Source organism: Hyperoodon ampullatus (assembly GCF_949752795.1).
Source record: "Hyperoodon ampullatus genome assembly, chromosome: 4".
NCBI lineage: Eukaryota > Metazoa > Chordata > Mammalia > Artiodactyla > Ziphiidae > Hyperoodon > Hyperoodon ampullatus.
The window spans coordinates 45,074,609-45,102,075 of NC_136917.1; the positions used below are offsets into that span (position 1 = coordinate 45,074,609).

Consider the following 27,467-nt stretch of genomic DNA (forward strand, 5'->3'; position numbering starts at 1 on the left):
GGCAGCGGACATGCAGTATTGAAAAAGGCAAGCCCCAACTTCGACGTCACCTTGACAGTGGGAGAGGCCGACACCGAACCAGTTCACTACACTTCCCTATAAGTGCTGTGGCAGGGATGTGGTCGGGGTTCAGGCAGAGACACCTAAGCCCAGCCTTTGGGGACCTCAGAGAAGGCTTCCAAGAGGAAGTGCCAGCTTTGACCTTGAAAGATAATTGGGGATCAGCCAGGAGAGGGAGTAAGGGGAGTATGCTGCAGTTGCTTGCTCATGAAGAGGATTTCAGGTGGAAGGGAGAGCGACAGCAAAGACCTGGCAGAGAGAAAAGCCATCGCACGTTCAGGGAACCCTGACAGAGTGTCAGATTCCGAGGTCCCTGCCTCCAAGAGATTCTGTAGCGGAATGTGTCCAACAATCAGAGCAAGTAAAAAATGAGGCCAGGAATTCCCTCTTGGGGAGGCAGGAGGGCAGGCCCCGGCGAGGGCAGGAAAACCCACGCTCTGCACGGGTGCGGGCTGTCCAATTCCATCATCGCTTTGCTCAAACCTCTTTGATAAGTACTCCTGGTTAAGGCACCATCCACTTAGTATCAATAAATCTCCCAGCCCTGGGCACTCGCCCTGACAGCTCTCTCCCAGGGAGGGAACTCCTGGTCTTAGCAACTTCTTTTTTATTGTCACTTCATTTAAGGCCTCTCACACCGACATTCCTCCTTGGCTCCTGGCTGCAGTCCCTGGAGGTGTGGCAGCCTCCTGGTAAATAGTGGATAATGAGGTGACAGGATGGCTTCATTCTGGGGGAGGGAGATGGAAAGTGTGTGTGTGTAGGTGGGGGGACTTTTAGACACTCATCCTGCTTCTCTAATAATTCTATCCTTACAGGTGGGAATGACATTCTTGCTCTGACTCTAACCTTGTGACATCAAATGTGCTTTATTTCTGTCGCTCAGAGGACAGTAAGAGTGCCCTCCATCCCCTTACACTCTCTTGCATCCAAGATCTGGTAGTGACATGTAGTGAATTACCATAATAGATATAAATTGTCCCCATCTCCTCTAAACGACAATTATTTAGGGTTCTGAGACATGTCCAGGGCTTCTCTGTCATTTACTAGATAAAACCTTATTGTTCATTTGTTAAATCAACAAATATTTTTTGAGCACCAGAAACTAATATTGCCAGAAAACTGGGATGCAGGGATGACATAAGACAGGTGTGTCTTCTGCCTTCTCACAGTTTAGAGAAGAGTTCTACGTTTTATTGATTGATTGATTGATTTTTGGCTGCATTGGGTCTTTGTTGCTGCGTGCGGGCTTTCTCTAGTTGTGGCGAGCGGGGGCTACTCTTTGTTGTAGTGCACGGGCTTCTCATTGCGGTGGCTTCTCTTGTTGCAGAGCACAGGCTCTAGGCTCACAGACTTCAGTAGTTGTGGCACGTGGGCTCAGTAGTTGTGGCTCACGGGCTTTAGAGCGCAGGCTTAGTAGTTGTGGCACACGGGCTTAGTTGCTCTGTGTCCTGTGGGATCTTCCTGGACCAGGGCTCAAACCCATGTTCCCTGCATTGGCAGGTGGATTCTTAACTACTGCACCACCGGGGAAGTCCAGTAAGTTTTAAATTAAGGGAAAGAAAGGTTATTTTGAGAGAGTAATAGGGGTATAAACATAGAATAAGTAGTCATAACTACCATTATAGCTAGTGTTTACTGAGCACTTACTACAGGCACACACAGTGCTAAGCACCTGTGTCAATATCCAGCTAGAGGGACCAGTTTATCCAAAGGCAATGAGGTAAGAGAGAGGAAGGAACCTTAGAGAAGCTCCAGAAAAGCCAGTACAACTAGGGTGGGGACTTTGGCACAGAGTTGGGGGGGCGACCAGATTGCCAAGGGCCTTGCCAAGACTAGAGAAGTTAAGCCCCTGAGTCTTGTGTCCATGTTGCATTTCCTTTGGCTTTGGTTTCATCTCAGTTTCATAGGGCTTCTCTTCACCCTGGCCTTGGAGCCCAGTTGGGACAGGGCAGCAGAGGGAGATGCGGAAGAGGAGGCATCCTCCCCTGCTCAGATTCGTGCATTTATTAAGAAACATGAGTGTTAATTACCAGGCACTGAAAGCCACTGAGATGTGACACGGTATATGAGGCTAAGAATTAGATCAAGACTGGGCTCAGTGGTCCTGGAATTAGACTCACCTTGTGGGCTGACATATGAAACCAGGGACAGCAGAAGGACAAACAGACTGAGAGATTGTAGGTTCTGCTGGAAAACTCTTCAGGTGCCTGACATGGTTCTGGAAAAGTAAACGCAAAGAAGCAAATCTGGGACCATGAACAAGCCCCTTTTTCTCGCTGGGCTGCATTTTCCCCATCTGGACAATGAAGTTTACACTAAATCAGTGTTTCTCGTGTGTGTGTGTGTGTGTGTGTGTGTGTGTGAGAAATACCTCCAATAAAACGCCTATACTCATTGGAGATGTCTAGTTCTATAGACAGGGAATTTCTCTTTCTTCTATCTGTCTACTCATCCACCCTTCCAACAAATGTTTACTGTGCACATGGTGTATGTTAGACAGCAGGGGTGCCAGTGGGATACAACACTGAAAACCTGCCATCATGGAGCTTAGGATCTAGAGAGGGGAGAGGGATGATATACAAATCAGCAAGATTATTTGGGATACTGTGTTACGAAGACAATAACATGGGGTGATGTGAGAGTGACTGGAGAGACTGCTTTAGATAAGACGGTGAAGGAGACCCTCTCTGTGGCACTAACATTTAAGCTGAGAAAATGAACCATAAAAAGGAGCTGGCCAGACAAAGGGCCAGGGAAACAGTTTCAGGCAGAAGGAACAGAAAGTACAAAGGCTCTTAATAAGGTTCAGGAAAAGATTGAGGAGTTTGAGAAATAGAAAGCCAGGGTAGACATAGTGTAGGACAAAGGAGAAAAGCAGTAGAAACGAAGGTGAAGAAAAACAGATCATATAACTCTCTGAGTAAACTTAATGCTCCCCTAAGGTGTATGGTACTTCATGTGTGGCTTGGGTACCTGCAGAGTCCTAGAACATCACCTTGGTCTGAGATGGTCAGTACTAGCTGATCTTACCAGACCTTTCAGCTCTAACATCCTATAGCTCAAGGCAATGGAGGAGACACAGTAGAGGGGAAGGTGGTTATGACTGAATGGAAAATGGGAAAGGGAACATCTTCTGACTCAAGTGTAATGGGGCTGCAAAAATGAACCAGTGAGTTCATCAGGTTCTTGTGTAGATGCTGCTGTTCTTGGATGCTTCTTGGCTTGCTTTAGGTTCTGGGCCTTTGCCCACGCTCTTGTTCTAGCCTGCACAGCCTTCCTGACTTCTGCCTTTTTCCTCTCCAAATTCTTACCATTCTTTAAAAGTTCAGCTCAAATGCCACCTCTTCTGTGAACCTCTCATGCCTCCCCATTTCTAACTGTAATCTAAAGATCTCCATCCCTCTCTTAAATGTCCTTAGAAATGTATGCCTCTTACAAATTTTTATCAAGGCCTCATGTTTTATTAGTGTGAGTTCTTTGACTGGGAACAGAAACTAATGCATGCTAACTGAAGACAAAAGAAGAAAGGATGGGGGTACCCTCAGCTCAAAGACTGGACCTTAGAGAGACAGAAATTGCAGGAGCTCGGGGAATCTAGATGTGAGAATTTCATGGACGGTATCTTCAGAGTGTCACTGTTGCCCCAGCCATTTGTGATCACTGCTCCACACAGCTCGAGACTGGCCTTTTTCAGGTTAGGAGTCATCCCTTGGTCAAGGGAAGGCAGGGAAACTAACTCATTATCTTTCTAAGATTACTAAGGAAGTAATCTTACTAAGATGTCAGCCAAAGGAAAATGAATACGTTGTGGACAGAGAGAAGATGGATGTCAGGCATATCAAACCAACAGATGTCTACTAAATTTGTATTTTCTAGTATTTTATAATATAAGTCAAAGTCTAAGACCATAAAGGAGCTCCGTAAATGTCACATGCATCTGAACACCAAAGTTAGGTAAGGAGTTACTTCTAATTCAGTTGCTGTTGCCTGTCTCCTATGGGTTAGACACTGTGGAACAGAGTGGTGAATAAGATAGACGATGCCTCTGCCTTCATAAAGCTTATTTTATTCTTTACAATTCCTAGAGGGCATCACACAATGACTACAGAGTATTCCTGGTAAATGAAAGAATGAAAAATGAACGAATGCAGATCATTCACCTATATTAATCAATTGATACTATTCTTGACAATTGACCTAATCTTGCTTCTATGGCATTTCTTGCATTGGGTGGACTCATTATTCTTCCTTTATATTATTAAATGACGTTTTGTGTATTTATATCTTTCATCCACAGTTGAGGTGTAAGCTCCCTTGAAAGCAGAGGCCTTTCAACTCTATGGTTTTTCTTGGTATGTACAATGTGATGTATCCTATATAGAGCTGGGCAGGGAATCAACATAAATGCTTGGTGATATTACTTGTTTCACAGTCTTCTAAATTTAGCTGACCGTCTCACAACCATGAGCTTGGGGGGGTATGCATTATCCCCTGCCCCTTGTCCAAATTCCCCCTGCTTCAGCCCACTGAACTCTGTCACTCCCTGTTATCTTAAGCCAGTAGAGAATGAGAGCTGTGCTCCTAGGCTGGCGTCCAGAACCCAGACAACCTTAATGTATTCCATGCACAACAGCCAGTCTCCTTAGCCAGTGCTCCCTGGCAAAAAGGTTTACATCCCATTACATAATTCAATCCTTAGGATGTCTAAAGGATTCAGAACGAGGGCATTTTCACCCTGCATAGCAAACTATGCAACCATGTAGTACTACAGGAAGAGAATCTTTCAGAGATAGTTCATATAATCACACACACACACACACACACACACACACACATATGTGTGCTGTCCTCCTTGACGTATCACTTAACCCAAGAACCATCATAGGGTCATAGATTGTTAGTGCTAAAAGGTACTGGATCTTGAGGGCCTATTAGCCTAGGGAAAAGCCTCCTAAGAGGCAGCTGTCTGCCCCACTCCACTTTGAAGTCTACAGAATTTACATGTGCTTGGAATATGCAAAACCTGACGTCAAGGGTGTCACTAGCCACAGGTAGAGCCTCCTGGAGACGTCAGCATACTGGAGACCTCTCACTACCTATCTGTTCTGGGTGACTGCGCCTACTTGGGAAAAATACTATTCTTCATCTTATTTATTATTATAGTTCCGTCACCTATTGAGTGTTTACCATAGGCCAAAGCCTGTTCTAAGCACTACCATTTACTCCTCGCAACAATCCTGTATTTGTTTTTCCTATTTCATGCATTGAGGAAGCTAAAGTTCAGGGAGATTAATGAATCTCTCACAAGTCATTCATGTGATAAATGGCAGAGCCTGGCATATGAATCCAGGTCTGTCCTCCTCCCTGGCCTGTGCCTTGAACCATGCTAACTCTGTCCCCTGAAAGTCTGTCATCACAAACCAGAGCTTTCATTCCCTTGATGATAATATCAGCCAACACTGAGCACTTACTGAGTGCCTAGGATTATGCTATGTGCTTTCCATGAATTGCTCATTTACTACTATTTTAGTAGTATCGAGTAGGGAGACAGTTATTATCCCCATTTTATGGAGAAAAAACTGAGGCCAATTAACTTGCCCAAGGTCACATAGCCACAAAGTAGAAGATTCAACGTCCAAACACAGGAATTCCAACTTGAGAGCCATTGCTCTGATCCTCTATGCCAGGTGTCAGCAGCTTTTTCTGTAAAGGAACAAGTAGTAAGTATCTTAGGCTTTGAGGGCTCTGCAGTCTCTGCTGCAACTGCTCTATTGCTGTTTTTGTAGCACAAAAGCAACCAAAGACAATCCGTAAATAAGTGAGTGTGAAACTTTATTTACCATGTAAAACTTTATTTACAAAAACAGGCATTGTGCTGGATTTGGCCTGTGGCCAACTCCTACTCTATGCGATTCTGCTACTGGATGGCAAGAGAGATGAAATGCTGACATTTTGAGAGAGGTAATAATTGCTCATAGTGTATTATATGATTTTTAAATCTCTCACATCCATTTTCTCTTGTGAATACCCAGTAAGGTGGGCAGGGCATGAGTGATGACCCTTGAGCCCACATACAGATGAGGAACCAGGGATCCTTTAGGTGGGGGATGATGGACACAGGTGTGAACCCATGTCCTTCTTTCCATGTCTTGTGATTCTTCTGCAGTGGCTTTGGTTATTCACACTGCGGGGCGGGCAGGGGAAAGGAACCATGAGAGAGTCAAAGTCAATCACTGACATCCCGATATGACTGAGGCTGCTGCTTGCTGCTTCAAAGCCCTACTGGTTTTGAAGCTCACAGACTGACTCCAGCTGAAGTGTTGACACAAGCACAGTCCTACGCCAAGTAGGTGGTGGGGTTCTGAGTTCCAGGCTCCTCTCCTGTGCACTCGCTGGCTTTGGGCTAGAGGAGGCTGTAACACTGCCTCCTGGCTAAAGGCTTCTCTGATGAGATGGCAAGGGGGACCCGAGCTTTGAGAGGACAGCTGCTTTCAGAGGCTTATTTAAAAAGTGGATATGTACCAGGGGATGCACGGCATTGTGGCTGCACCCTTTAAGGCCAAGGCTCAGGCACACGTAGGGGCTTAGTCAGGAGTGCTGGGTCAGGGGCTCGGTCTGGGGCTAGTGGGAGGGGCTGGACAAAGTTGGAACTTGGATTTGAGGCTGAGGTCAGGGCTCATTCTAGGGTTGGGTTCTGGGGTCGAGGTTAAGGCTGCTGACCAGGGCTGGGGTGCATGTTTACTCAGTCTCATTTGGGGGTAGGAGGTGGGGTTCACTGAAAAGTCCAGGTAGGGACTACATCTACCTAGCTCTGCCACTGTGCAGCCTTTGAGAACTAGCAGAGTAACCAACTAGAGCAGAATAGATAAAAGCAAGGACACTAGCCAAAGGGAAAAAGGTTATGGGAGAGATCAGCCTCATAGCTTCCTCTGCCTCTGGCCCAGTCACCAGCCTGTGCCACCTACCGCCCCATCACACAGCATCTTCTGCTGGTTCATGTATGAACTATCCCTGCAAGGAACACCAGGTAAATCATTCAGGAAATGAAGCCAGACTCGTCCTTTGCCGATCTTGATTCCGTTCCCTGGGTGAGTGGGAAAAAATATTTTGTTTCTCATTTGCTATTCTTTTCCTATGAAAATCATGCATATAAATAGGTTTTCCTAAGCCAAGTGGCAAGCCTACAATACACTGCACACCGTGAGCTTGATTAGCGCCTGTCCGTCAAGGCAAAGTTGCATGGAAATCCTCAGATGACTGCCTGAGGGTGCCCTATATCAGTGAAATTCATTTTTCCAACGAGGGTGTATTCACTGAGGAGGTGAAAGCACAGCACTGAAGGGTGAAATAAAGCTACAAAAACAAGAGGTTCCGGCTCTCAAAACCATACGACACCACCAGAAACCAAACTCTACCCCATCTGATATCTGAATTCACGCATGACCCCTGCCCTTGGCTGATTTCTCGAGGTGACACCTAACCAAGTAAGAGGTGGATACAGAAGAAAAGCTCAACCTTTTTTTTTTTTTTTTTTTTCTTTTCCTGCTCTTCTAATCCAGGTCTCAGAAAAGCACACTGAGAAGAGCGAATTTTAAACAAACGCTCAACCGGTAGCATCTTATTATGAACGTGTACTTGCCTTTCCGTCCTAACAGGGATGTGAAGGTCAATCAAGAATTTACTAATAAGGGCACTTTGAATTTTAAGGCTGCAAATTTTAACCCCTTCCTACCTCTCCTGTACCACATCTGCTCCCAGGCCACGCCCCTGCTGCCTCTGCTTCACACTGGTCTTTCTTTTACCTTTCTGGACAGTCCAAACGTTTTTGCCCTGGGGCTCTTGCACAAGCTGTTCTCCCCTGGAAGTCTCTTCCAACCCTCTTCAAGTGGCTGACTCCTTATTCTTTAGGCCTCCGCTTTACTGTTCTTTCTTCAGAGAGGCTTTCTCTATACTCTTGCCCTTTTATTCTCTATAGCAGTACTGTGTTTATTTCTATCATAGCTTATCTGTCTTTAGTTATCCCCTTTAATGTTTTGTTCATTGGTGTAATTATTTCATTTCCCCCAGTATGGCAGAGATCATGACTATTTAATCTCCTGCTCTAGTCCTAGCCTCTGACACAGGAGAGGCACCAAGACATTTGCTTGCATGGAATGGATGAGTGAATGACTAAACAAGCTGCTAGTTCTCCATATGACCTTAAGAAAGTTATTTCTCCCCTTTGGAGTTCATTTCCTCATTAGTAAAAAAAGGAAGAGTGAGACTCAATTAGCTCTAATGCTCTTCCACCTCTAAAAATACACGTTTCCTTATTTATCATTTTCCAGATGGGAGGGTTGAGGCCTGGAAGCACGCTGTCCAGCCCAGGGACTGGAACTCAGGTCTCCTAGACAACTTCCAACCAAGACTCTTTAGCAAAAGCCCAACTGCCTTCTCTTCAGAGACACCTCCCCCGCAGCCAACTCCCTGGTATTTAGTTCCCTTTGTACCAAAATCTGAATCACTTTTCAAGGTTTCTCAAAACATGGGATGAAATGGCTCCTGCTAAGCAACAGTCCAGGCTCCTTGAATTCTACAAGAAATTCTGAGAATAGAAGCATTTCTTACTGTCCAGAGGTGTTCTCTTTGTATGTCCCCACTCAATTGAGATCCAGGAGTGTGTGTGGGAGGGGAAAGGCTGAGATTCAAACTAATTCTGGGGAAAAGAGTAAGTGAGGAAGGAGAGAGTAAAAGGCACAGGCACAGATACAATGCAGAACTGCTGAGAGCATTTGAAGAAGGCATAAGCATGAAGCTACTGTACTATTTTTTTTGCTTGGGCATAATGCACCCACAGAGCTCCATGTGGGAGAACCTCACTGGCCCCAGTCCACCCCCAGCTTCATTCCTTAATAGTCCACCAAACACTGGAGACTACGACCACACTGCTGTGTGCAGCAAACCATCTCCTTCTAGGTCTCTCTGCCTCTGCACGCATTCCTCACAAATGCCTCTCAGCCCCTGAAAAACTTCTACACATCCTTCAAGACCCCAATCACATGTTGACTCCAGCGGGAAGCCTTCCAACCCTTCCAGAAAAAATTAATTACTTTCTCCTCTGAGTTTCTCCTGTGCTTTCTTTCTTAGTATTATACTTATCTTGATAGTCTATAATTTCACAGTTTCATGACTGTCTTTTTCATCAGACCGTGAACTTCTGTAGGGCAGAGCTGGGTTTATTTTTAAAGTCGCACAGCCTAGCCCTGGTCTTGATATAGTAGATGCTCAGTAACTTGTTTGTTGAATACATTTTGTTTTTCTCACCTGTGAAGTGAGGGCAATAATACCTGCCTTACTCTCTTTGAGATTACCCAAGCCCTACGTTCACTATAAAGTGTACACACGTCAGCCATCATCTTATTCAAGTTGCACAACTTAAATATGACATGGACTGGACAGGATATTATTATTCACTTTATCCAGATGAGCTCCCAAGGGTTAAGAGGCTTGCTGTGAGTAACACAGCCAACAACTATCAAACTAGAGAAAGAATACCAACTTGCTTGATTCCTGGGCTTTTTTTCCCCCATCAGATCACAAATGCCTTCCAAAAATTAGCTGTAAGTTTGGTCATGCTGATTGACTGACGAGAGAAAACATGGATATAAGTCCTTCTAAAGATGCCACAAATGTATCTACTTACTTCCACAGCCTACTACCCCTCCCCCGGGCTTAGTGCTGTCAGTCCTTACCACGCATAGAGTCAGCTCTCCATACCTGTGGGTTCCACAACCATAGACCAACCAACCGTGGATTGGAAATATTTGGGAAAAAAATCCAGAAAGCTCCAAAAAGCAAAATTTGAATTTGTTGCATGCCGACAACTCTTTACATAGCACTTACATTGTATTTATAACTATTTCACACCATTTGCGTTGTATTAGGTATTATAGGTAATCTAGACATGATTTAAAGTATACGGGAGGATGCGCATAGGTTATATACAAATACTATGCCATTTTACATAAGGGACTTGAGCATCCATGGATTTCGGTATCCGAGGAGGGTCTTGGAACCAGTCCTCCTCGGATACCAAGGGACGACTATACTTACTGCGTGTTGTCGCTTCCTTTATCACTTTCCTTTATCCCTGCTTCCACCTTGCCCTCTTCCCTTTTCTCACCTTCATCCCCACTCTTCACATAGCAGCCACAATGTTCTTTTAAAAATGGAAATGGGGTCCTGTCATAATCCCCTTGAGCTCCCAGAGGGTCCTCATCATGCTTTCAGTAATGTTTATACTCCCTTGCATGACCTGTAAAGGTCTGCCTTGTCTGAAGCCTGCTGATCTGGACAGTTTCATTCATCCTCTCCGTCTCCCCATCCACTGCTGCAGCTCCTCCAACACACCAAGCTCCCCCACTCCCCATGCTGTGCCCTCTACCTCGAACTCTTCTCTCCCACTTCTGCTTGGTTGTCTTCTTCCCATCTTTCAAGGACCACCCTAAGTAGGTCATTCTCTGTGCTCTGTCACCACATTCAGTTTGTTTCCTTCACAGCACTTTTCTTGAGTCGCAACTGCAGTGAAAACCCTTTTATCTGATGCAGTGGGGACTGTGATTAAACTATTTGAAAAATATGGTTAAAACAAAGAATCATAAAAATGATTCATCGCAGGTATTTTCTTTTAGCTTAAAACACCTAAGTGCACATGTATTTATCAGGCTTTTGTTGTAGTGGGAACTTGACATAAAATAAATGTAAGTGAAGAATTTTTTTGTGTTTTGCACCCGATCTTTAATAGTTGCCTTGCCTACACCTAGCACTACCATGTTTTTAGGGATGCATCTTTGAGCCTTTCAAAGTATTTAACTTAGTTTCCAGAGAAGTAAAACAACTTTTTTTTTTGCATTTGTATTTTACCAGTTTACATAATTTCTGGTTGCACTGCAAAAATATGAGTAAAACACAGAAGTATAAATAGGTTTGGAAACAAATGGAATGGATTCCTAGCCACCTCCAACAAAGTTGATGTGAGCAGAAATATATGGGCTGATCAGAGAAGAGGCTACTCGCCAGAAGGTGTGGGGTTTACAGAGAGAATGGAGAATGCAAGTCAATCCAAAGAGATGGTTGAATGGAAGTTGGTTACGAGAGACTTCACTGCATCTGATGGATGGTTGGCTTGTTGATTATCTCTCCCTCTTTTAGGCTGTATGTTTGTGAAGGCAGGGCCTCTCTCCCTTTTCCTCAGCTTGCCTACCCAGTACACAGCATAGTCCTTGGCATTCAGAGGTACAATCAATGCCAAGTAAATGAATAAACAAGTGGGGTGACTATTTCACTTCTTAGGTGAAGAATTTTGTTTCCTCAACTGTGAGAGGATTGGCATGGACTATGCCAGCATGGTCATTTTCAGATCCACATTCTGTTACCGCTAACCACATCCAGTAACCATGTCTGTGTTTCAGCTTCTGCTTTTCTCCATACCCTCTACACACACTTTAGAGCGTTAATGTTAGTGACCTCCCTCATACCTGCCCACCACCCACCACTACAGCCATGCCAATACCTAACCCCCCCTGTTTTTTGGGGGGTTTAGGATAATCCCTTCCCTCAGTGCCTCCCCCCAAAACAGGTAAGGCGGTGGCGAGGCCAGTTTGGGCTGTAGCGCCAGAGCTGCTGGATTTGTTTCTTCGGCGTGCTAGGCAACCTGGAGGCAGCTTTGAGCGTGGGGAGGACGGGCCTCTTCCACCCTGAAGATCTGAGTGGAAAGTTTGGACCCGCCTTATTGGAGAAATTGGGCAAAACTTCTGCCCCCACCCCCTCATTGCCTTGGGTTGGTCTCTTCTGGTTTCCATGGTGCTGGGATCCACAGAGCCAAGGTTAGGGGAGAGCCTCAGGAACGAAGCTTTCATGGGCCCTTCAGCCCACAGTGTGGCTCAGTGCAACAGCCACGGAGTAAGAAACATTGGGTTTCTTTCTTTTTTTTTCCCCTTCCGTTTATTCCTTTGCCTCTCTCCCTCTCCTATCTGAGGAAAGACAGGGACTGATTGAGGATTTGGGGATTCCGGTTACCAGCATAAGAACAGTGTCAACAAATGATGATGGTGATTTCTGATGTTACTAATAGCTGCTTATGTATACTGAGCCCTTTAATGCTAGGAACTAGACTACACATTTTAAAGTAATTAACAGTTCTAAATTTCTGTAGCAGTCTGAGAGAGTACACACTTTTATTACTAGTATTATTATTATTTTATAAAAGAAGGACTGAGGCACAGGTAGGTGGAAGTCACAGAACTGATAAAGACAAAGCTAGAATTCACACTTATGTATGTCTGATCCCACAAGGTGAGGTCTTACTATTAAGCTAAAGTACCTTGAAGTGTATCTAATCATAACCTTCACTGAATAATTAATGTATTGACTCAGTACATCATATGCGATACAGTATGGGGAAAACAGAAATCAAGGCCCCTGCCTTTAAGAGGGATGTTCTAATATGATGAGGAAGACAGACTCCTGAGCCATGGATAAAAACGGGACATGAGAAAATGAACTAAATTCTACAGTAGAAGTACAGCATGTTCTGTATATTCAGAGGAAAGGGCAAATCCTTCTCAAGAGGGAGACCAGGGCACATGGTGACTCCTAGCCTGCGTGCCCGTGGAGCCCAGGTGCAGCTTTGGAATCCTCCTCAGCCTGGTTACCACCACCACACAGCTGGATCTGTCATGTGAAACTAAAATCAGTTATCTCCTTGGTCTCAGGGGAGCAAGAGAAGGCAAGCCTTAAGGTCTCCTCATTTTTATCACCTCTCTATGATGTCGGTCATCACAAACGTTTCCCACCTGCCTTTTTCTCATTTCTTTGATGTCGACGCAGTTTAAAGTGTTTTTAATCTTCTCACCTCTCTGCCTGTCAGCTGGGCTCTGAGCTTCTAAGGCCCCATGTCAGTACAGGGCGTGTAAGAGGCATCTGAGGATGCTTGTGGGGGCAGAAACTGTGGGTGCAACACGGACCTCAGGAGGGCTGCCCCTTCCAGCTTTACCCAAAGCCAGGAGGGAGGGCGAGGGAGGTGAAGGGAGGGAAGGAACTGCATCTTTGACCCCATCAGAGCTCAGGTCTACAGAGCAAAGGCACAGAGGTCAGGGGAAGCCATCCAGGGTGCACAGGCATGTGAGTTCCCACACTTGGGGTCGAATGCACAGACCCACCCCTGCCTGCCTCTCTGCAGAAACTTGACAAGTGTCTTCCTGTCTCTGGCCCTTGTGGTCCTCACTGGTAAAACAGAAGATTTGGCTCTAGTTCCCTGTGATCCCAACATCCCCTGATGATTCTCACAGCAGGGTGATGAGCAGGAGACAGAGCAAAGCTGGGCCGTGGACCAGACAGGACTTTGAGAAGCTGACTCTGATAATGGCTTTTGTGCATTCACTGCGGGATCTGAATGTACCTCAAAGTGTGTACCCTCCGATGTAGAACCTTACTGCATGAAGAAGAAGTGAGAAAACAAACCTCAATAATTTGGTCCATTGTATGGACAAGAACACCAAAACACAAAACCAAAAAAGCAAAACTGTGATTCAGCAGTAGGCAAAGGTGCTGGCTCTGCAAGGGTCTGGGGAGAGGGAAAATGCAAACAGGGTGAAGGCAAATGCAAAGGAATATGTAGGTGCATTTAGTTAATTCTGGAAGTTGTCTGAATATCCAGCAGTGGCTGGTTAGCCTCAGATGTTGCCCAGATGAGCTACATAATGTCCAGTGCCTTAGGAATCATAACGAGAGTAAAAGCTATCATTCATTGAGTATTTGCTAAACACTTGCATTACTAAACATTTGTCGTAATTAATTTCTTTATTCCCCACAAAAAAGATACTAGTACCTCCTTTTACAGATGAAGATACCAAGGTTCAAGGTCACACAGACACGGCAGATCTGGACGTCAAAATCAGGTCATTCTGAACTTTAACTCGGTGCTCCGTGCTTGCTCCATTCTGTCTTCAGCAAAGCAAACATAGACATACCGACTTCCCCTTTTTACTGACTCCCCCGCTTGATGAAGGGAATTTCATTGCGGCCCTTTTCCACTCATTTCACTCCCTCAAGATCCCACTTAAACACCGCTGCTTCTGGGAGAACCCCAGTCAGAATCAATCCATCCGTCTCTGAGCTCCCGGAGCTCTTAGCTTGTACTTTCGTTAGCGCACTTAGCACTTTCTGTTTTGTGTTGGAGTTAATTGTGTCTGATCCTCCCTCCACTCTACACCCAAAGCAAGTTGTTTAGACTTTCATTATTGCACTTAGCGTCTAGCATTAACGCTAGCCAAGCCTGGATTTGTCTCCTGTCTTATACAATGAGCACAGGAGCTGTGTCTTAGGAACATTTCTGTGTGCCCGGCACTTAATAGAGCTTTGGAAACAGATGCTTTCTAAGTGAGGCTGGTCCACACAGCTGGTTTCTTCATTCTGTCTAATCTATCGACTGTGACCCCTCCCCAGCTCTCGTGTACTTTTCCTTGTGCCCTTGGTTAGGGTCACTGAGCAATGCCAGGCAGAGGTCAGGGACTCCTGTGTGGAGTACCTCTCAGATCACTGAAAAGGTGGGCAATTGCTTTTTCTCATGCCACTCTTGTTCCTCTGGCCCTCTCTCCTCCAGTGGAGACCTGTCCATGTAAGTATCATCAGAGTTCACTTTAGGGAAAGGATTGCTTGTTCTGTTCTCTTACTCTGGAGTTAGTGATTTCCTTCTTCCTGAGGAAGAAAGGCTCTGATCCCTGTGAAAAAACCTTTAGAGATCATTTTTCAAAGGAGGGCGGCTTCAAGGGCCACCTGGGACACTTAGGTCCATACACTTATATTCACTCCCGGCTGGATATCTAGATGGCTAAGAGCACAAGGTTTGACGATGGACAGACTGGATTCAGTTCTCCACTCCATCTCTTGGGCAAGTTAATTAGTACCTCTGAAACCTTTGCTTCCTCATCTGTATTATAGAAATAATAACAATGCCCACCCAATGGCGCTGCTCTGAGAGTTAAATGCATTGAAACTGTGTTCCTAGCACAGTTCCTGGCTACCACTGTGTCTGTTGCTACAGTTGCTATTGTCGCATTGTTGTTGGTGTTTTGTAAACAGCATCATCTGGTCGCTAAGAGAGATAAGAGCAACATGCAGCTGAAAATTTGACCTCTGCCGTTAGTAGGAGATGCAAAATCTCCTACTCACATGTAGCGTCTAGTTGGGAGCCTAAGAATAGCTGTAGTTAAGTTTCTGCTTAAAAATAACTTGCACATTTTTAGGCTTTCAGAATTGAAGGTGCTTTAAAGAGCATGTTTATCAATTGTGCCATTTTACAGAAAACGGAAGCTCAGAGAGGAGAAATGACATTTCCAGGGTCAGTCAGCCATAAAACAGTCATACTGGGGCTCGAACTCAAGCCTTCTGACGCCAGTCCAGTGTATTTCCCACTGAGCATCCCTTGAACGACTGCCCTTTTCTTAGATTTAGCCATTGTGTACCCCTTCAGCTTTCCCACCAGTTCCTATGATAACCTGGGCACCATCTGAAGATGCTGCTTTGCCCGGTATTGAGAAGATGACAGTAACACATCTTGCTACACAGACATTCCTGAGATGAGTCTATTTCTTTATGCAGATGAGCTTCCACTCCATTCTAACTGTCCCTTAGCATCACTCCTACATAAGCTAATTCTGCTAAAACTAATGTGCTAATGTACATATTAGTCCTGAGGGTTAAGGGCCTAGTCCTTGCATTCAAATGCTGTGATTGAACTCAAATGCTGATGAGAATTGCACTGGCATTCTGGGCTGAGCTTCAGGAGTACAAAATGTAAGGAAAATCGGCTAGATTTGTCTTTCTCCACATTAAGGGAGCACGGTCAAGGCCTAGCGTAGCCGGTAGAGATGAGAAGAAGTGAGGCATTGGGTGGAAACCACCCAAGCTGCAACTCTGGGGAAGAGACCCCAGCCCCGACCCATCAGGTAGCACTTGCTCGTGGAACCCACTGGACAAACACTCTACTGTAAACATGTGCCTAAATATACCTTGCACTTTACCACCTCCAGACTTTCCTTCACACTGCTCCTTCTGCTTTCTTCTATTATTTAAGAGTATATAGGACTTTGTATCATTTAAACAGTATTTTTTTTTTTTTTTTTTTTTTTTGTGGTATGCGGGCCTCTCACTGTTGTGGCCTCTCCCGTTGCGGAACACAGGCTCCGGACGCGCAGGCTCAGTGGCCATGGCTCACGGGCCCAGCCGCTCCGCGGCATGTGGGATCTTCCCGGACCGGGGCACGAACCCGTGTCCCCTGCATCAGCAGGTGGACTCTCAACCACTGCGCCACCAGGGAAGCCCCTAAACGGTATTTTTATATCCACCATTTTGCTGCATCAACATAACCACCCAATGAGGCCAGTACTTAGCACTGCTATTTCACAGATAAGAAACTGGAAATCAGAGGCATGAAAGGACTTGCCCAGGGCCATAAAACTCATCTCTGCAGTCAGATCTCCTTCATTCTCCGGTCTCCAGGGTCAGCGGCTTTCCATATGTCAGGGTCAGTAGAGCCACCAGACTGATACTGGACTTGGGCACCAGGTCCCCTGCCTGGGTTTGAATCCTGGCACTTGCCACTTTCTTTGTGGTCTGTTACTCAGGTAATCTCTGCCTTAGTTTCTTCATATGCAGAATGGGAATAATCCTAGTCTCTCTCAATCTCAAAAGACTGACAGGAATAAATTGGTTATTATGTGCAAAGTGCTTAGCAGTGCCTGGCACAAAAGACCTGCTCAGTATATGTTGCTATAGAAACTAAACTGTGTCCTGTCTGAATTCCCTCCCTGCCAAGGCTCATCTGAAATGCCGTGAAGTGTGATTCTGACTTTTCGTAAATAGATGCAATTTCTGCCTCCTTTAGACCCTGCAATCATTTGTACTTTGCTCATAGCACACAGTATGTTCTGCCGTGCGCTGGAGAGAACTGTAAACTTGTTTTTCTCGTCTTCCTCTCCCCTCGCCTGTGAGCGCCGTGGTTCAGAGAGAGAGAGCTCCCATAGAAGTACGTCCCCTGTAGCCCCTGGTGTGATGCTTGATGCCAAAGAGGAAGAAGTTGGCAAATGCTGGTTACACTGAATTCAGTCGAACCCAGAATTCCAGTTCCCTTGAAGACCTAGAATGTTAGGGCTGGAAAGGCTCCTTAGAGATTAGCCAATCCTGCACTAATGCCAGATAACTGGGCTGCTGAGAGGGGAAAGATACTTGTCCAAAGTCACATAACATATTAGTGGCAGAAGTAGGTATAGAAACCAGATTTTGTTACTACCTGCAGCCCTGGGCTCCACCCAAAGCACCGGGCTGTGTCTCTCTCCATGGAATGGAGGAGAAAATAGCCATGTACTTGAATTAGAGAGGGATGGGACAAGTGACAGCACACAGCTAAGCTTCGGCAGCAGAACTGCTCAAAGAGGAGGGATGTATTAGGGATACATATTCAGAAGCCTACTGGGGGTGAAGGATGTGAAAAAACTGCACAGGCAATAAGACAGTGTCTCTAAACTGACTTGGTATTTCTCTGCTGCACGAATGTTATCAGGAGCCCTGCAAAGGAGAACCTTCAGAGTTCAGTGTACTCAGTGTTAACCTTTAAAGGGTTCTCTTCCTCTTTTAGAACATGTAATCTTAACTGGAGATCCTCAACCTTGGGCTCCAGGGCACCTTCTTTGTGTTAGGATTTGTACATAGACGATGCTAAGATACAAAGATACACAGTCCCTGTACATTGAGGCCATTTCTTACAGTTCTCCAGGCGATTATCTAATCCGGTAGGGATGAGAAAGTTAAAGTCCTTCTCAGCCTGCACCCCAGAGCCTCTTCTCCACAGACTACTGCCATGTTTGTTCCCCTTGTTGAGGTTTCAGATAATGTTTAAAATGTAACATGAATCAGAGAGAATTCTGCACTGGTCAGCAGGAAAGTGTTTTGATTCCTGGTACTGTCCAATCTTGTCTTCCAAAGTAAGATGAGGTAAGTAAGTCTTACCGTGATAAGTGATAACCTCCCCCATCATCTCTGATGTAAATGCTGGGGGAGGTGGGGAGGAGGAGGACCAGTGAGAAGCTGGTTTCTGATGGCTGTGGGTGGAGGTTTAGGGGAACTCTATAAGCAGGCATAGCCCTGGGGTGGAGGACTGCTGAGGTTTACACCCCACTGGTTCAGATGATGAAACCCAAGGCTGCCCATAACCACCAAGTGAGCCTCTGAAAATGAGGTGGCATGTTGGTTTGCCAGGTCATGGTCAATGAGAGATGAGTGTTCACAGCACAGGCTTCCTGGGGAGAAATGTCCAGAGGGCAGACAGCTCTGACCTTGGGACTTTGGGGGAGGTCATCTTCTCCTTTTGATCTCTATGTCCAGTGCATGAGTCACTTAAAAAATGGTTAATGTCAAGGATAAAAAGTGTTTATCAAAGTTCAATGTGAAGCTAATACAGGGAGAATTGAAAAAGACTTTTTGCAAAGGAAATTCATCCAGCAGTCATTTCCCACTGCGGGCTGACTTGATGGTACCCATCAGATTCCTTCTGATTATTAGGACCAGTTGTTCTTGTTGTGTTGCTGTTGTTGTCATTTCAATGCATACAGTGGTTTAACAAATATACTGTGAAAGCAATATTTGATTACCCTTCAAAGAGCTCACCTACCACCCTCCTAATACCGTAAACCATGTGTGAAGAAAACTGGCACTGACTTTATTACCATCTTTGCCTTAAAGAGCCGCCCTCTCAATCCCTCTGACTGATAGCAACTTCCAAACTACTCCACAGATGAGCCATTAGGTATGTTGAATGCATACTTTTTGGGTGGCATTTGTAAATTTAAGTTTCCCCCGGGCATGATAGAACCAACTTGACACATTACTTGTGAACAGTACCATTTCCTATCATATTAACATCTTTCATGTTGATGGAAATAACAGAAGTAAAACTTGAAAAGTGAATTGGCCTACAAATTGTGAAGCTTAGTAGATTCATTCATAAGATTGTTCTTTATTGTTGTTTGTTTTTCACAGTTACACTTAATCAGCATCTTCACTTTTTAAAGAAAACTTTAGGGACTTCCCTGGCGGTCCAGTGGTTAAGACTCTGTACGTTCACTGCAGGTGGTGCGGGGTCAATCCCTGGTTGGGGAACTAAGATCCCTCATACTGCACAGTGTGGCCAAAAAATTAAAAAAAATTTTTTTTAATTAAAAAAAATAAAGAAAACTTTATTCCCTTTCTCCCTGAATGCTCCATCAGCTCATAACAGCCTGAGCTGTCACTGACTACCTCCTGGTAATATATAATAGGCCCCCACTGATGCCATAGAGCTATAAGTTCCTTGAGGTCAGAGACAGTCTTCCATGAATTAGAAATAGCTCTGCAGGTCTGTCCCTCTTTGTGCTAAGTCCTAGAAGCAGTACTCTGCAGTGCAGGGACAGCAAGTGCATGACACATACACTCCCCTCTTCTGTACCCAAGGCAGACATCACTAATTGATCATGGCATTCTTTCCAGTTGAGCCCTCAGAGCCCTCATCATCAGCATTCCTGGAAGCCCTTACCAATTTGTCAGGATTGACAGGCTTGATAAAACCTATTTTCCAGCCTAACCTTAATGGTTAAAAGCAAGGGCTTTGGAAATGGACTGACCTGAATTCAAATCCCAACACACCACTTACTCACAGGTTATGTGACCTGGAGTACAGTTGTCCAAGTGCCCTAAATCTCAGTTTTCTCCTAAAATGACCAATTCCTCTCATCCTTTGGAAGCCTAAATTTAGGCATTTCCTCCTCTGAGAAACCTCTGTTTGCATAAGACTGAGTGTAGCTGCCTCATCTAGGCCTCTGAAGACACCCTGAACTTGCACTTCATACTCCATCTCGCTGGAATAGTAATGGGCTCATTTCTTCTGATTTTTCCCCATTGGTGTGTGAGCTCCCTGAGGGCAGTTAGACTCTCACAGTTGTATTTTCAGAGCCCAGCATAGGCCTTGGTACGGTAAACAGCTAAAAACAGGTAACGCCACTAACAAATAAAAATCACTTTAAACTGGGCTAGGGATATGATAAATGCTTTATAAGCATTAGTTGTTTTCATATTTATTGTTGTGTTCTATAACTTCGAGGCTCAGAGAAGAAAGCTTACCACAGAGTTAACTTTTAGACATGTATGGTTTAATTTTGGATTGCTATCACTCTTTGGCTGCAAGGGTACCAAGGCTATCTATACTTTCTGAATCTTCCAATAGTTGCATTCCTTGAAACAGGGCCATATTCTTCTTTCTCAGCTCTGTAAAACCTAACATGGGGCCATATACACAAGAGGCCTATTTGAGCATGTTTCGGGCTACACCTTTCGTGTTTGCTAACCCTGGTGTCCCCCAGCCCAACCTTGCCTATACTAGCCCTTTAGGGAACTCTACTAGGTACTCTTCCAGGTTACTGGAACCCTGTCATTCTCTTTCGAGTACCCATAACGAACATATGAGCCCAGGAGGTCTGTCCTGGGATAATCACTTAAGGCAGTGGTTCTCAAACTTGAGCATGTAGTGTATCAGAATTCCCTGGAGAGCTTATTAAAATGCAGACTGCACTGCCCACCCCCAGAATTTCTGATTCAGTAGGTCTGGGGTGGGGCTTGAAATTTTGCATTTCTAACATGTTCATGAATAATGCTCATGCTGCTGGTTCTGGACCATTCTTTAACAATCACTGACTAATGGAATAAAGGAGATAAAAAAAGAATATCTTGCCTAGAGAAGAAACCTTAAGTTCTATATATCAGCTTCCAGACTGGTGATGATCTCCATCCGAATCCTGCAAGCTGTATTTGCAACTGATTCTCACTAAAGTCAAGGAAATTTACACATAAGTATCAGCTGTAGGACCTTGCTGAAGGATGAAAAAGCAGAGGTTCTAAATTTTGCTGATGGAGTTTGCAATTTTCCCTCTTTCTCAGTTGACAGACAACTAGTGAAACGACTTGATACTTTAATATCTCACAGTTAATATCATACTTTTGCAGGATACTTTATGTTTTTCCAGAGCGCTCTCATCCATATTATCACATTTGGTTTTATAGTAACTGTTTACAAGCAGAGAGATAGGCAGGAATTAGCATCTCTTTGAATGACAAGGCAGAGTAAACCAGGATCCCGAATCCTCGACTCTTTGCCAGGTCTGTTTCCGTGACCCTGCATAGTCTATGGTGCAAGTGTAAGTTCTGCCTTTGAACTCCCTTCGTGTACCAAACCCTAGTTTATTTCAGTTTGTTACAGACGTTTTGAGCTCGAAGATACCACAAGGAGATCTACTAATAAGAAGTTTCTTAGGCATTTGGAGATACAGATTCCATGGAGAACCTCAGGAAGGCTTTGGACTCTTTTCTAAAACAATACAGATGTATAAATATATGATACAGTTTACATATAGTTTCAGGTTGTACAAAGCCCTCTTAAAGTTGAGGGCCACCGTGTTTCATGACTGAGAGGCACCGTTCCCCGTGAATTAACTGTAGCCCTGTCATATCCATCCACAAACCATAGAAAAAGAACAGAGGCCACATAGTCACTGTTGTGGTTGGTTGGCTGGTTGTTTATGTGATTTTTAACAGATGAGCAAACTGAGATTCAAGAGCCTGAGTGATTGTTTTTCAGGTACCACAGTCAAATAAAGGCAGAACTAGAGTGGAAACTAGGACTTCCAGAGGCAGTGAGGTATTGTGGAAGAGGACAGGCTTTGGAATCAGGGAACCTTTCCATCTCAGCTTCTACTGGTTACTGGCTGTTAAGACCTACTTAACCTCTCCAAGATTTCATTTCACCATTTTACAAATAGGAATCAGAAAATCAAATAATGTTTAAAAACTGTTTTCTGATAGGGTGCTTTTAGTCTAAGGATTAAGTGAAAGAAAATATGTCAAGTGCTAACACGTGTTGTGGCACCCAGTCATCATGAATTCCCGTCTCCCAGGCTGTCTTCTCAGCTCAAGTTCAAGTATAACAATTGGATAAATTTTCCTATCTCTCAGGACAGGTAGATACTACCTCAGGTTGACCAGAGGCTGTATACCCTCAGGTCCTCTGGATCATATAAACCTATATATGATGTCATTACTTATGACTGTGCCCAGGTGACCTGACATTCCTCTACGTGCTTGCACCATTGTCCCATGTAGAATCTCAAGGATATTTGTCCCCCATCTAAGCATGGGTGCAAAAATAGAAAAGTCTCACCAAGGGGGAAGAAAGCCCAGACTACCATAGTGTCTAGTTATTCCAACATTTTTCAGTGCTTATTTCAGCTTGTGCAAGATTCATTCTTCCCACTACAAAGGAACATTATACTTCCTAATCTACAGCAGGTAATGATTTTCACCCTGATTTTTCATTCTGTATTTGCATCGAATTCACATTTAAAGTGCAGCAGAATTTATAGGTCACTTCACTGTATACATTTCCTTGTGTCTTATAATACATTAAAAAACAAGATCGTTGTTTTAGCTTATTACTAAACCCTAGAATGCCAGGAATGGAAGGACCTATAGAGGCTTTATCTAACTCCCTTATATGACAGGCAAGGAGTGGATGCTCTGGGGTGGGGGAATGTTGTCCTCAATCGCACAGTAAGGGTGTCAGCCGCAGAAACTACACTTGAACTTACGTTTCCTGACTCCAAATTCTGCATTCTCACCATGTTTTTCCTGGTTTCTTGACTCTCCATTCAGCATTTTCACCATGTTTTTCCTGACCTGCCACAGATTTTAAGATGCTCGAAAGAGCAAGCAGTTGTATAGCATTTTCCTACTCTTAATTTCCTCCTACTCTCATTTTTTTCCCTAAAAAACGTTTGGTGGACAGTGGGATGAAAATACACATTCCTTTCTCCATTTTAAATAAATGACTGGTCCTGGGTCTGCCTGCTGCTATCATAAGGGTCCCATTATGCTCACTCTCACCCATACCTTCCATAGGATGAGGGCAGCAAATCATCTTACTCCCCAGTACCACGAGCTACGCCACTGCCTGATTACCTCTCCTGTCTCTCAGCAGACACAGAGCCCACCTTCTTGGACTTCTTGAAGTTCCTTTATAAAGGAGCTCTTTCCCCAGGAAAAATGCCCTAAGTCACTCTTTAGAAGACTCCTCAACGCTAAATGACTGGCATGATGGAATACAATATCCAAAGCATTCCAATGACTGAAGTACAGGGATGAGTTTGGGGGTTCCTGATCTATCTCAAGACTCCATTCTCATTTTGTCTAATGACCTATAGGTACCATGGCCCCATCCCCATGGAATCTTGGGGAAAATATGCATCTTTAATGAGATATTTCCTTTCATTAAATAAGTTACCAGTAAAGAGAGAAAACAGTTTATACCAAACTGGATTTCTGACCATAGTCCTATCAAGCTATTAAAACCTGCCCCTGGCCTGAGTGAGGTCATGGCTGTGTGTTATCTAAGTCTGCACAGAGAGACAGCTGCATGAACTTTATGAGGTCATTATTCTGAAATTCCTCCATCATTAGCACTGTCAGGAAATGGCATCTTTGAGAAAGCAGTAAACAAATTTATCTTATAAGTAGCTAAATAATTTTATGTATTTTCAAGAGAAAAACCTCCTAATAGGTTCTATGCATGTCCCAACATTTGTAAAAAGAGCTTAATATACACAGCTTCAGCTTGGCCAATGTGGTAGTGTTGCAGATGGTAAATATTTTCAGAGCAAGGTTCTATTTTTTATAATTTTTTGTATTCTGAATTTCCTGGAATGGAACCTGGTACATAGTAGACATATGGTAACTTGTTGTTGATTAATAATTGTGACCACTGGTGTATATGATAACTCCTGTAAGGACTCCTAAGGTCGTAGGGTGTTTTATTTGTTTTGGTTCCCAGACAGTTTCATACTTGGTGAGACTGTAGTCTCTACTGGACCTTCCCGTCGTGTCAGCTGTCACTCCTCCCTCTGTCAGCAGCCAGTGCCCACTCCTCCAGTCTACCCTCACCTGCTGTTTTTCTTATCTGACATCTGTTGTTAACAAGCTCAATAACCAAGCCCGTTAAATCACTCAACGGACATTTATACAGTTTTACAATCAACATGCATTTCCCTGCAGGGTGTAAGAATAATGATAATTCTTTCATCTGCATTTGTATACCAGAAGTTTTCCAAAATTTTAAGGTTGCTTAAAGTCTGAAAGCTGGTTAAATGAGGACGTACATAGGTTAAAATGCAAACTACCCCCACAGGTTATAATATGCTTAACTAGAAAGTTTATACTCTTGATTCCATCTAGCAAACCCTGCATCCTAGCCTCACAGAGATTTCTAGTCCATCCCCTTCTGCTCTTGCCAAAGTGACACAATTAAGCCAAATTTCAAACCAAACAGGTCATCTCTGGGTAAAAAACCAATACACAAGAAATCAAATAATCCTATGTTATCCCCCAGTTATTACTACATCCAACCTGCACATAAGCCCAGACTCTTTTGATAATCATAATAGGATGTGGGCATTTAAGTTGAAGGATCAGTTTGAAAAAAAAAATCACAGTGGCCAAAAACATAGGGTGCATGTGAGGGTTTTTGGGGGTGGGGGGAAGAGAGTGGTAGGTAGGTAGTACTGTCAGCCCTTTAGGGTGGTAGGAGCATCACAAGGACTTAAGGGGAAGAAGACAGAAGGGAGGGTAAACTCAAATAATAGATGTAAAGAGAAGGATAAGCAGTTTTAATGGGCCATGGAGACCTACTGTAGTATGAGATGAGATGAATGAACTACTCTGGAGTATACTTTAGTTGGCTACTTCTATAAGGTCTTATGGACTGAAAGTAGGTATTTCAATGAAGATCAATGGCAAGAGACCAATTAAGGGATCACCTATACCAGCACACCCTCTCTCCCTAATCCCAGTCACAAGGACCAAATCACATCTTTTCACATTTCTACTTGGGCAACCTTAGGAAAAGACGAGATGGCTAGACATAGAGCCCAAACTGGTATCATACTTCTAGATGAAAAGATGTCTAATGACACACCAGTCTTCTCCAGAAAGAATAAGAGACAGCAGCCCACATTTCCAGGGAATCATTTCCTGGGAACAAAATGGCAGCCACCGTACAGAGCTTCGCCTATATGTTTAGTGGAAAAGACACACACATTGGATCCAGGCACATACGCTGGACTCTTCATTTTGACATTTAGCTCTTAAAAACAGGAATGGAGCATGGTTTCACCAGCTCTCTAATTTTCTGAGCATTTTATACCTTGGTTCAGAGGAATCTCTCTCTCAGCATGAAATATCTAAAGCCTTTTTTGCCAATGCCATGAATTGTCTTTATACCCTAGGGCAGGATGTTTCTTCATATCTCTGTACTTTTCCTCAGAAGTGCACTTCTGCATAAAATGCCTTACTCTCCCAACTTTGCCTAATAATAATAATACTGGAGGACAAGTAGCAGCAGTAGCAACAGCAGTGGCCGTGACAAACATCTGAATACTTTCTAAGAACAGAACACTCAGCTGAGTTCCTAATGTATTACTTCATTTTGACCTCCCAACAGTCTGATTTTTGTCATCTCAATGGTATAGATGAGAAAATTGGGGCTCAGAGAGAATAACTTTCCTGGGTTCACATAGTCCAAACGTCCAGACAGGAGTCTTAATGACCACATTGCCCCCCAATCCAACTTTAGAACATCTTCTTCTAAATGATATTTGTATTTTTAGAGCAGTACTTCTCTCCATATGGATTGCAACCTTGGGGGTGGGGGAAGAAGGAACAGAGGGTTGTCTGCAGGACCTGAAGCCTTACCCAGTGGTATCTGATGGTGTCTCACAAAGTCCACCAGATCCAGGGATCCTCCCTCAGGGGATCTGAGAAACGTCTCATGCCTGATTCTATCAGCATGCAGATCCAGGGGTACTTAGGTTTCTTTATTTTATTTAATTTTATTTATTTAATTTTTTTTTGCTGTGGAATCTCTATAAGATGTAATGGCAACTTCAGATTTGCTTTCTCAGCTTCTAAAAGAGGTTCTAAGAAGTCTTGCTTGTCCTACGGTAGGGTCTCCACCAAGGTCTAGTCCAAGTACTGCATCCTCAGTAGAAAGGAAGAACTCTTCAGCAAGCTTAACAGTCTCCTTGGCTACTGAAGGGCCACCTCTTCTGTTGATTGCTATCAAATACCTAACATCAATGTCTGCATTTTCTTTTTCAAACTGTTTTATACTCTCAAGTACAGATTCCACATAAGTCTTTTTAGTCATTCCTTATAGCATTTTCTCTTCTGGGTATGCTCCTTAGTTTAAGGCGCTTGACACCATCATCTGTGAATTCTTTAATAACATCTTTTGTAGCCATGAAAATATCTTCAGGGCTAGTAGTAAACTGATGAATAATTTGAAACATCTGGAAGCATTCTTCTAAAGTTCTTTTCTTTCTCTTGTTAATCATGGTCATCTGATCATGGGTTTTAAGACCTGGCTTCTTGGCTCTTAATTTCTTCACGGCTTTGGAACTAATGGATCCATTCAAGTGGACATGAAGTTCCATTTTAGGTAATTCCAAGTAAAAGGTTGTCTTCTAGGGCTGTTGTTCTTCTTCTGATTCCATCATGATTTAGCAGAATGGGTCTTTCTTCAAACACTTTTATTCTTGGTATACACAATACAGTGTATTTCAGTCAGTAAGTTTTGTGGTCTTGAATCCTTCAGATTGCTTGTGCTCATTTTGATAAGATTAAGTGTATATGCAGCTCTGGGCTCAGCTTCACCACCATGGTAGACTTCCGCCTTGAGTCTCTCCTGGTCTTGGCCCTTGCAGCCCTGAGCATAGGGCAGGGACAGTACTGAGCACCAGTGACAGTCGTGCCCTCAGCAAGAGTTCCCTGTCTGCGAGCAGGTACACGTAGGACCCCTCTGCCATGTTGACATTTCCGGGATCACGTTGTACACCACTCATCCCCCGAGGCCATTATGTCCACACATGCGTAGTGTAGCACTGAGTGAGCATCTTACCCAACTTTTCAGCAGTTCTTTGTCTTGGAGCTTCAGTTAATGCCCCCAAATACACTCCTTCTTTTGAATTCTGCTATATATTAGTTGGATACATATATGGCACTTTCTACCTAAAATTAATTTATTCTGTAAATATTTATGAAATGACACACTGTATGTCAGGCACTGTACTGGACCTGGAAGGATAAAATATTATCCTGGAAGAACTTGAAGACTGGTAGGTGGGAAACACAAATGATTAGAACGTGGGGTGAGACGTATTATGATGAGGGGTCATGAAGAAGGGGATAACTAACCCAACTGTATAGTGTTTGAGAAGCCTTCCAGGAAGAAGTGTCAC

At 44.0% G+C, this 27,467-nt stretch overlaps 1 pseudogene across 1 annotated transcript; it reads right to left on the minus strand.

The window, feature by feature from the left end:
- Positions 1–221: 221 nt before the first annotated feature.
- Positions 222–26,723, minus strand: LOC307052191 (N6-Methyl-AMP deaminase-like; annotated as a pseudogene). Its single transcript has 4 exons — positions 26,171–26,723; positions 25,912–26,043; positions 2,184–2,281; positions 222–389 (listed from the first exon to the last, which is right to left on the minus strand). The product of its transcript is annotated as a N6-Methyl-AMP deaminase-like (transcript).
- Positions 26,724–27,467: the final 744 nt, after the last annotated feature.